General features: G+C 42.8%; 1 long non-coding RNA gene across 2 annotated transcripts; it reads left to right on the top strand.

The window, feature by feature from the left end:
• Positions 1-1150: 1150 nt before the first annotated feature.
• Positions 1151-4356, top strand: LOC311432505. Of its 2 annotated transcripts, none has more exons than XR_014690094.1 (3): positions 1151-1189; positions 2099-2180; positions 3831-4356. It is a non-coding gene; the product is annotated as an uncharacterized lncRNA (long non-coding RNA). The 2 variants fall into 2 exon arrangements; XR_014690095.1 differs by having other exon boundaries at positions 1164-1189; positions 2132-2180; positions 3831-4298.
• Positions 4357-11486: the final 7130 nt, after the last annotated feature.

Here is an 11486-nt window from a genome sequence, read left to right as displayed (position 1 = left end):
CTTCTACCTTACATGAATCTGTGAAAAAAGCTGTAATTGAGTGATGCACAAAGATCCTGAATAAAAGATAGGAAGAACAACCTTACTCTACTTACATTTCCTCTGATGTTTAAAAGAGAATGGCCATGCTATTTTCTGGCAAAACAACAGATTGATAGGTAAATACATTGATGACTGCAAGATAAAAGGTTATTTCACATGGTAGTATCTCATGGAATTCTTTATTTTATTATTTTATTTTATTTTTAAAAGGGATACAAAGGTCTTTAGTTAAATATAACAATACTAATTTTCCATTTGAAAATTTCCTGTTGCATGCAGAGTTTGTCACAGATAAATTTACTCATTACTGATGTATCTGAGAGAGCATTTATAACAGAGTGCGGGTGAGGAGGAGGGCAGAGACAGTAGTATTTTAAGGGTCCTGGTTTTTGTATTTTTTTTTCTAACAATATTTAATCCTCAGACTTTCTTTTCTTCACATCTGCTTCCTTATATGTTTTCTCAATGCCAGCCCAGCATATAACCAGTAACTAACTTTCTTGCAACAGGAATGTTGTTTATAATTTATAAAGTAGTGACACAAAAAGATATGGGGAGGAAGAGACGAGAAGAAGAACATTGAAAAGAGAATGATAGCCCCCAATAAAAAGTCATTCTTCTTAAGCTAATGAAAAAATAATAATAATAAAAAAATAATAAAAAAAATAAATAAATAAAAAATAAATGTGTCCATTAAATAATGATGATCCTTGTACCCTATTTCTTGAAATTTTGAAATAAAGTATAGTAAATAGTAAAGAGCTAATTTAAAGTATTAATTGTAAATGGGGGCTTGAAGCAAAGGAGAGTATAAGAGAGACAAGCTCAGAACTCAATGATGAAAGGAGCAGAAGGGAACTGACAGTTGGAATTGAGACGAAACTACCAAAGCCATATCAGCACAGCCAACTCTGAAATGAAACTCTGTCAACTTCACTTCATCTCCTCCACTGTCAGCACTGTGCTCTGTCCACCCTACAATAGCCCCCTTTTCTCTCCTCTCTTCTGATTTCTGCCAGAGTTTATACCTCAGGGAATAATGGCACATTATTTTTCACTTTGTGGGTAATCACCTGTCTCTTTAAATTGACATCAGGTGACAGCTCAGGACCTTCATGCCAAAAAGCTCTTACTGACTTGGTGGAAGGTAAGGCTTAAAAACCACTGTGTAATCATTTTTTTTCAGCAGATTCTTTATGAGAGCAGCCTCAAAGAAGACTGTGTTTTCACCCACTTCCATTGTTTTCTGTGTGGAAGCATGTTACTCTGGCTTAATTTGTTTTACTAACACACAGTGCACTAGAGCTTTAACAAAAGCTGTTGCAAGTAATTATTTCACAAGTCAGCAGCCATGACATCAGTGTCATTTTTCTGTGGGTTTTTGTTTGCTTGTTTGTTTTCCCTAGAATATATGCATAATTCAGGTTGGACATATTGTTCAATATGTCCAATCAGAGAAGGGGAAGAGAAAAAAAAAAAAATAAGAAAAAAAAAAAAAATCATATCATTACTTTTAAACAGTACTTTCAGGGTTATTATTCCTTCTCAGAAGAAGGAAAAGACAGGAAATTGAAATATGACCACTGAGGAAATACAAAATGAGATTCTTTAGGTGCAGGTAGCTAATGAATGTGCAGAGGGGAATGGCGTTCTGCTGGCTAGAGAGTGTCATTCACCATGCACTGCCCCTGCCCGAGGCAATTCATTTAATACAAGGAACTGGCCACAGCAGCAAAAGTTCAGCCAAGAAGATCTGCATTAAAACCAAGTAACTAAGCATGGGCAAAATTATTACTCTCTTCAGGCAGACATTGGAACCTCCTCTAGATCTGTATTGCATGTCCTTTTTCCATCCAATGTCACTAGCTGGTATTTTACATATTCAGATCCTTCTAGTCAACCCCAAAATAGGTAATAAAGGTGAAATTTCTGCCTTTATTTTTAAATCATGGAGGTTCCTTTTGACAAAGCAAAAGGGGGAGAAAGAAGGAGGAAAGCAAGAAGCAAGACAAATGACTAAAAACAGGTTCAGCAATTACTCTATCCCTTTTAAAAGGCTCATGATGAGATGTACTTGTCCCATTTCCAGCTAAGGAGCATTTGAGGAGTCTGAGAAGATGAAAGGATTGAGAATGAAGGTAATTTATTTCTTTATTTTTTAAAGTACCATCATTACTGCAGATAAGAGGGAGAGGAACTGGTGATAGAGCTGAGAAAGGAAAGAAGGAAGGAATTGAAGGGACATAGCTGGTATGGATTAAGGGGAAGAAATCTGCTGATAGACAAGAGAATTAAGAATAAGAAACAGGGAAAGAAAGAAGGGCCAGAGGAAATAAGTTACATGCTGAAAGGTGAGAAAGGAGTAGCAAAATAGATGGATGCATGCCTTTGCTGGAGAGAGATTTGTTAAGCACCTGTTGGCTGTGACCTTGTTCTGTAAGAGACAATAGGCTAGGTCTGAGTGGTCTGTGGCAACACACACACACACACACAAAAAAAAAAAAAAAAAAAAAAGTGATTTTTGAAGCTCAGTGTTTCCAGTAAGTACACTGGATTCTGTTTTTGTATGGGGACAGGAAAAAACAAGTGCAAAAATTAACTATGTTGTTCTCATGGATTATTAGCACCTGTTGTGACCTCCATTCTTTTTGCCCTATCTTCTTTTTATTTTGAGGCAGTCAGTATCATGGCCAAAAGAGTACCAATTTGGGGAATTTTTCTTAATTTAAATTACTGACAGTTAAAAAGACATTTTTAACTGACTGATTCAGGTATTGAGGGAAAAAATAATCCAACAACGACACAAATAAATAAAGAATCATTTAGGGAAACACCTTTTGTGCCCCTTCCCCAGACTAATTTTAGTCCATCACCCCTCCCCACCTTGGGGGTGTCCCTTCCCACAGTGTGTCTCCAGCCATGTCCCCAGCAACAGCCCCTCTGTGTCCCCTCCGCTTTCCTTACCCGTCTTCTCACGAATCCCCTCCCTGCAGTGGCTTTGGCTCTTAAATATTTCAGGGACAAGGCACCAGCGAGTCCCAGTGGGCCACAGGGCTCTTCCCATTGGCATCAGAGCCATTTCGGGTTGTTTGTGACTGTCACAGGCATCTCATGGCGTCCTCCCATGAGGGTTACTCTGCAGCTCCCTGCCCAGACCCTGCCAGCAGTTGGCTGCACAAGAACTAGCACAGATCAGCCAACAAAATAAAGAGGCTCAGCCAAGAATAGCTGGATGACATCCTTTAGCAAGGATGGCCTTTGTTAGTGTTAAGCAGCATTCATATGTAACACACCTGATCTCCAGAGATGTGTGTAACCAAAAACATGTATTCATAAGGAATAAAAGCAAAGGAGAATGATTAATTGCGCCCACCCCAATAGCAATCATTGCAAAAAATGCCATCAAGAAGTCTTTTAGATTCGTATGTAATCTGCTGTTAATTACAGTCTAAAATTACCAGTGAGAAGAGTCACTAGTTGAAACACTAAATAAAGACTAAAATTGCAGGGTTTGTTGCATAAACAGTAAATACGTATCATTTCATTCTAAGCCCATCTCTGTCCTTTGTTTAACCTGTCAATTAACTAAAGTAATTATGATTGGTTTAATCACCTGCCTTTCCACTACAACATGAATTCTTCCACTCTGTCCTCCTTAGTAAACAATTTTTTCCTAGTATGCTTGAAAAGATTTCCATTTGCTTACATGTATCTGTCTTGACAGTGAAGATGGGAATTAGTTTTACCATTGTCTTTAAACAGAATGCTTTTTTTTTATGTCCATGTAGGTTGACTTCAGAAGTATTGCTTCAAAGAATTATGACACCACCATTACTCTCTGCTTGGCATAAGCATCCTCAAAAATGATTTAGATCCCCCTCCTCAACGTCCAATTGCCAGACTTTTAAAACCAGTTACTGAAGTAATGAGAAACTAAAGGTTTATCTGAGAAACGCTTATGAAAGAAAATGTCCAAACTACGGACACTAATTTTTACAATCGCTAAACAATTGAAGACAAGAAGCAAATAGAATGCCCATGAGGGTCTTTCCTTTGAGAAGAAATAACATGTTGTTTTTGATGGTATACAGGAGCATGAAAGTGATTAAAATAACAAAATGCTCTTTCAAAATGACACAGTACCTTCAAACAAGCCTTGACCATAGGACTACATGATAGCTAATGCAAGTAGAAGTTCAGATCCTTTAAACTCCAAATTTCCCCTGAAATGTTGCATTTCACTGAATTAACATAACTTCTCTCTCCTTTCTTTCTTAACTTGTTCCATAGAGAAATCTGCTCTGCTTTGCTGAAGCAATCGGCTCCTTTGCTGAGGCGATCGGCTCCGGGGCAGACGTGTTCTGCAGCGGAGCAGGGGACCGAGGCGGGCAGGGCTTTTTGTCCGGCATCGAGGCCACTCGGGGGAGCCGCCGGGACCCAGCAGTCCTCACGAGGGAGGCTGATGAGGCGCGGGCGGAGCCAGCAGCGCCCCCTCCCAGGCTGTTTAAAAGTTGCCCCTAGGGAGCGCGAGTGACCAGGAGTGCGGCGAACAGGACAGGCAAACAGGGCATGGAGTGTCGAAGGGCGTGGCGCGGCAGTTTGCGCGGCAGTTCGCGCGGGCAGGGCGAGCGGGGGGCCCATCGTCGCTCTGTTGCAGCTGCCTCTCCCTTCGGTGCTTGTAACCTGCTTGCGTAGAACCTGACCATGGTATCAACCAGACAGAAAACCGTGGCCTCCGCATCTCGTGCGGCATCTCCAGCCACGGTCACCAGTGTGGCTACTCAGACGGAGGGCTCGGGGAAACACGCATCCATCCAGGTCCTGGGCTGCAGAGTGTGCCCCAGCCTTCTGTCAGTCTCCGACAGCAGTGGTGGGTATGCCTGTGGGAGGTGTGCCCAGGTTGAAGAACTGCTCAGCCAGGTAGCGGAGCTCTGGGAGGAGGTGAACAGGCTCAGGAGCATCAGGGAATCAGAGAGGGAAATTGACTGGTGGAGGTGCACTCTACCCTCTCTGAGGCAGGCTCACGAACCTGCCACAGCACAGGCGTTATGCAGAAGACGGAGGTTCCCTCCTGCCAGGCAATGGGAGGAGACCTAGATCAAGGGGGGGGAACGGAGGCAGGTGCCTATTCGGGGTGGTAGGCGAGCCCTCTCTCTGCCCACCTCACCTTCTCATCTACCCTTAAATAATCGATATGAAGGACTAGAACAAGACAATCTGAATGACAAAGTAGATAAAAACCCGTCCCAGTTGGAGGGGGCGCCTAAGACAAGGCGACCTACACATCGCATTGCCACATCATCCTTCAAAAAAGAAAGAAGGGCTATTGTTATGGGGGGCTCCCTTCTGAAAGGGACAGAGGGACCGATATGCCGACCGGACCCAACCCGCAGAGAAGTCTGTTGCCTCCCTGGGGCTCGGGTGAGACTTTGCCAAGAAAGTCAAGCGCCTGGTACGGCCCACTGACTACTACCCGCTACTGGTCTTTCAGGTTGGTAGCGATGAAGTAGCAACGAGAAGTCCGAAGGCGATCAAAAGAGACTTTAGGGATTTGGGGCGACTACTTAGAGGATCAGGGGCGCAGGTTGTGTTTGCCTCTGTCCTTCCGATAGGGGGGATCAAAGCTGAAAGGCGTGCTGTTCACATAAACTCGTGGCTTCGAGACTGGTGTGACCGGCAGAACTTTGGGTTCTTTGATCAAGGGAAGGTCTATGCTACACCAGGCCTGATGGCACCGGATGGGATGCGCCTCTCTTGGAGAGGGGTAAGGATCTTTGGTCAGGAGTTGGCAGGGCTGATAGACAGGGCTTTAAACTAGAGTCGAAGGGGGAAGGGGCTAAAACCAGGCACGCCGGTGAAGACCTAAGGGATGGTACGCTAGAATCAGAGCGGCTGTGTGCCAGTGAGGTCCTTCGGTCAGATCCACAAGGTGCTGAGTGTAAGGAGATGCACCTGAAGTGCTTCTACACGAACGCACACAGTATGAGGAATAAAATGGATGAGCTAGAAGTCCTGGCCCAGTCCCGCAACTACGACATCATCGGCATAAGCGAAACCTGGTGGGATGAGTCCTGTGACTGCGGTGTTGCGATAGATGGTTACAGGCTCTTCAGGAGGGACAGGCAGGGTAGGTGAGGTGGTGGGGTGGCGATGTATGTGAAGCAGGGGCTGGACTGTGTGGAACTTCAGGTCGGCAATGGCAAAGTTGAGAGCCTCTGGGATCAAGGGACGAACGAATAAAGGGGATGTCGTTGTGGGAGTCTATTACAGACTGCCTGGCCAGGACGATAGCGCCGATAAATTATTCTTTACAGAACTAAGAGAGGCCTCGAGATTAACTCCCCTTGTCCTTATGGGGGACTTCAACTTGCCAGACATTAACTGGGAGTGCCACACGGCTGACACGAGCAAGTCCAGGAGGTTCATGAAGCACCTAGATGATAACTTCTTGGTGCAGGTGCTAATGGAGCCAACTAGGAAAGGAGCCCTCCTAGACCTGTTGCTAGAAAACAGAGAGGGTCTGGTGGGAGATGTGGTGATTGGAGGTCGCCTTGGTCATAGTGACCATGAAGTGGTTGAGTTCAAAATTTACGGTGACAGAAGGAAAAGTGCCACCAAAACTTCATCCCTAGATATGGGGAAAGCAGACTTCAGGCTGCTCAGGGAACTAGTCAGCAAGGTCCCCTGGGAAACTGCTCTTGAAGGCCTCGATGTCCACCAGTGCTGGTCATTCTTTAAGCGATGCCTCCTAGAAGCACAAGATCAGGCAATTCCTAAATATCGCAAGTCAGGCAGGCGGGGCAGGAGGCCGGCGTGGCTGACCAGGAACATTCTAATGGAGATTAGGCGGAAACAGAGAGTGTTTCGCTACTGGAAGGAGGGCCAGGTGTCATGGAAAGAATACAGGGATGCTGTTCGTGTTTGTAGGGAGAAAATTCGTGTGGCCAAAGCACAGCTAGAGTTGAAGCTGGCTGTGTCTGTGAGAGAAAATAAAAAGGGTTTTTTTAGATATGTGAATGGCAAAAGGAGAACTAAAGAATACATAGGGCCGCTCCTTGATAGGGAAGGTCTCCTCACAGACAATGACATAGGCAAAGCAGAGACGCTTAACGCCTTCTTTGCCTCTGTCTTCAATGCCGATGATGGGCTTCGGGACCCAGGGTGCCCTGAGCTGGAGGACCGGGACGGTGGGGATGACAAACTCCCAACCGACCCTGAACGTGTGCGGGATTTGCTACTCCACCTGGATCCCTACAAGTCCATGGGTCCGGATGGGATTCATCCCCGGGTGCTGAAAGAGCTGGCGGACGTCATCGCGGAACCTCTCTCAATTATTTTTCAACAATCCTGGGAATTTGGAGAGGTCCCGGTAGACTGGAAGCTGGCAAATGTTGTGCCGATTTTCAAGAAGGGTCAGAAAGAAGACCCTAGCAATTACAGGCCTGTCAGTCTCACATCAGTGCCTGGTAAAATCATGGAGAAGATGGTTCTCGAACTTATTGAGGCGCACCTGGGGGACAAAGCAGTCATTGGTCCCAGCCAGCATGGGTTTGTGAAGGGTAGGTCCTGCCTAACTAACCTGATTTCCTTTTATGATAAGATCACCCGCATGGTGGACCAAGGGAAACCAGCTGATGTGATTTTTTTGGACTTCAGCAAGGCTTTTGACACGGTTTCCCATAGGATCCTACTGGACAAAATGTCCACCATACAGCTAAATAAAAACATCATACGATGGGTGAGCAATTGGCTAACGGGCAGGGCCCAAAGGGTTATGGTAAATGGGGCTGCGTCAGGCTGGCGGGCAGTCACCAGTGGGGTCCCTCAAGGCTCCATTTTAGGGCTGGTACTTTTCAATATTTTTATAAACAATCTGGATGTAGGAATAGAAGGTATTTTGAGCAAGTTTGCTGATGACACCAAACTTGGAGGAGTTGTGGACTCGAATGAGGGTGGAAAGACCTTGCAGAGGGATCTGGATAGGTTGGAGAGCTGGGCGATCACCAACCGCATGAAGTTCAATAAGAGCAAGTGCCGGGTCCTGCACCTGGGACGGAGAAACCCTGGCTGCACGTACAGACTGGGCGATGAGACGCTGGAGAGCAGCCTAGAAGAGAGGGATCTGGGGGTCGTGGTAGACAGCAAGTTGAATATGAGCCAGCAGTGTACCCTGGCAGCCAGGAGGGCCAACCGTGTCCTGGGGTGCATCAAGCACGGCATCGCTAGTAGGTCAAGGGAGGTGATTGTCCTGCTCTACTCTGCGCTGGTGCGGCCTCACCTCGAGTACTGTGTGCAGTTCTGGGCACCAGAGTATAAAAAGGACATGAAACCGTTGGAGAGTGTCCAGAGGAGGGCTACGAAGATGGTGAAAGGCCTGGAGGGGAAGACGTACGAAGAACGGCTGAGGTCACTGGGCCTGTTCAGCCTGGAGAAGAGGAGGCTGAGGGGAGATCTCATCACAGTCTACAACTTCCTCGTAAGGGGGTGTCGAGAGGCAGGAGACCTTTTCTCCATTAACACCAGTGACAGGACCCGCGGGAACGGGGTTAAGCTGAGGCAGGGGAAGTTTAGGCTTGACGTCAGGAGGGGGTTCTTCACAGAGAGGGTGGTTGCACACTGGAACAGGCTCCCCAGGGAAGTGGTCACTGCACCGAGCCTGTCTGAATTTAAGAAGAGATTGGACTGTGCACTTAGTCACATGGTCTGAACTTTTGGGTAGACCTGTGCGGTGTCAAGAGTTGGACTTGATGATCCTTAAGGGTCCCTTCCAACTCAGGATATTCTATGATTCTATGATTCTATGATAACAAGAAGGGGCAGAGGCAAAAGGAAAGGGAAAAAAGTGCTCCACAAAAGACACTTCAGAGGAAATATTTTAAAATCAAACCATTTATACTATGTAATGTAGTTCAGTGTAACTGTAGTTCAGTGTGTATGATTGTTTTCTGATCCTGGAAGATAAAAGACATCTGAATAGCATCACAAACACAGAGAGAAAAAAATAAATAACAAGAAACTAACCTGCTGCTGCCTGGGAGCATTACTAAGGTTTGGAATAAATAGATTTCTTTGCACAAAATGTTGCTGAGTTTTCTTAGCAACAGACATCTGATCCAAGAGGAAAGGAATTATACTGAAGCCAGAGTAAAAGGGGGTGAAGGAGTAAGAATATTAGAACCGAGCATAACTTCAGTGATTTGTCTCATGCTTTGATTGTCTGGAGCAACTTACCCCATACTGGGTTTACTTTGAGCTACTTAGGAAGGAAATATCATTGTGCTACCATTCGATCCTTAAAGGGACAAGGTATGTTTTTAAGTTAAAATGTAGCATAGAACTTAAACTCCTGCTTGCCAAGCTATTGCTGTTTAATCAGTTTATTTACAATATCACACACTATGTACTGAGCATGAAATAAACTGCTAAAGTACATAAACTGTTGGGTGCCCAGACAGACATTCTCTAGATATAAACAACATAAAATATAACTTTGGCTATAGAACCATATTAGTATGTTATTTTGGTACAAAGCTTCTAAAACGAGTAGTCTTTTCAATATCAGAGTTATTCTTTGATGCACTGTTTTGAAGAAGTTACAAGAGGTTCACAGAGTTAAATAATAATAATAATAATAAAAAAAATGCTTTAAAAGTTCTGTGATGTCCTGCTGACAAACAGTACAGGCTATCCTTATTTGCTAAATTACAAAGTTGTTTGCTAAATGACCAGAGGACGGAATTAGCTATAATTTTGCTTTAAAACCAGAAATGACACTGTAGCCCTTTAATTGTCTTGACATAAATTATAGATGTTTTAATTACAAATTTCTTAACAGCTGTCCTTTTGCTTGGCTTACCTACACCACAGATTAATAGCACAAATGTATACCCTATCTGCTAAAAGACATTCAAGTTAACTAGAATATCTTACTAGAACATCTGTAGCCACCCAGCATTGAAATTCCTCACAGCCCCCATCGATTTCCTCATTCTTACTGTTTGCTCTAACCCTCCAATTATCCATTAAGAGTCACTCTGACAGCTTTAAAACAAGCCCAAGTTCTGTAGATTCATGTTTGTTCACGTGTCACCTTGTTTATAATAATATCTCCTTCTGCTTGAGTTAAAATCTTCCCTTTCTATTTAGAGTGTGATTAAAACACTTTTCTTTTAGTGTTTACAAGCAAGACAAACAAGGATGCAAAACAGAGGAGTTGCTCTTGAACATATATTCTCCTTTTTTTCTTTTCTTTTTTTTTTTTTTTTTTTTTTCCCATAAGGTACATATATTCTGTGCCAGCTAGTTGTTACGCAAACAGAGAAACTGAGAACAAATACAAAATGTCATACACATGCACAGTCACTCCCAGTTTTAATAATAGCTGCCTTTTGTCCCCACCCATTGCCCGTGGCTTTTCTTTAATATATAACATTGACAGTCCATCTTAAGTTATCCTGAGGAAGAAGGATACTTACTATGCTTTTTATTTGGCATAGTAAGTCTTGCAAAATGAAGGTGGAAAGAGCGTTTGAAAGTCTTTCAGTGTGATTTTAAGAGCCTTTCTGTTTTCAGCAACAACAACAACAGTCTAGGTTCTGATTCCTAGACTTTATGACAGTAGGAAAAATCATCAAAGTGTGGTATATATATGAAATTTCAACCGTTCTTAAAAAAATAAAATAAAAATAACAGCATACAAAGGAATATTATATTCCTTATCTGCCCATTGAAGTGCCTTCAGTCCACTATTCTGACAAAGTTAATCTATTACTAGGAATGAGAACTAGAGAACTTCTTTAAAAATTGTTATTTTTTAGCTCAAGATTTCAGTGCAAGCACATTTAATGGTAGGAAGAATTCTTATATTCATACTTGTGTTAAAAGTTGGAAAAAAATGATAAAAATCAAGCAGCTAATGTTTTTGATTTCTTTCTTAACTTGAGAATCAGGAAACATATTTTTTAGATTTTCTGATATCAAACCAGCTCCTTAGAGGTGTTTAAAGTGAGGCAGTCAATGCTCTGGAGCTCCAGATGGGCTTGTGAAAATTTAAGCCCTAAATTTTTCTATTATATTACATGTTACTACACTTCAGCACTATTTTTTTCCTGCAATATTTACATTTATATTTCAAAAAGGTGCAATGCTATCTGTTATCATGGTATTTGAATATCCCTTAGGCCTATGTATTGACAGAAATACTGAAGTTCTGAGAACTCATGAAACAGACTTTTCTCATTTTTTTTAAGTTTTTAAAAATATTAAAAACTTTTAAAAACTATTACAAATTTAAAATTTAAAAAATATTAAAAATTTTTAAAACTCAGTTTTTAAAATATTAGCGTAATATTTTATGCTAATTCCACTTAGCATAGTGTTTGTTGTGTAGCTTGGAAAATATTCTAAGGGTGTATTTTTATATAGCTTATTTTTAGGTCTTTTTT

The sequence above is a fragment of the Aythya ferina genome (genome assembly GCF_964211825.1).
Source record: "Aythya ferina genome assembly, chromosome: 2".
Taxonomy (NCBI): Eukaryota; Metazoa; Chordata; class Aves; order Anseriformes; family Anatidae; genus Aythya; species Aythya ferina.
Note: the sequence above shows the minus strand (reverse complement) of the source record. Positions and strands in the feature narration are given on the sequence as shown.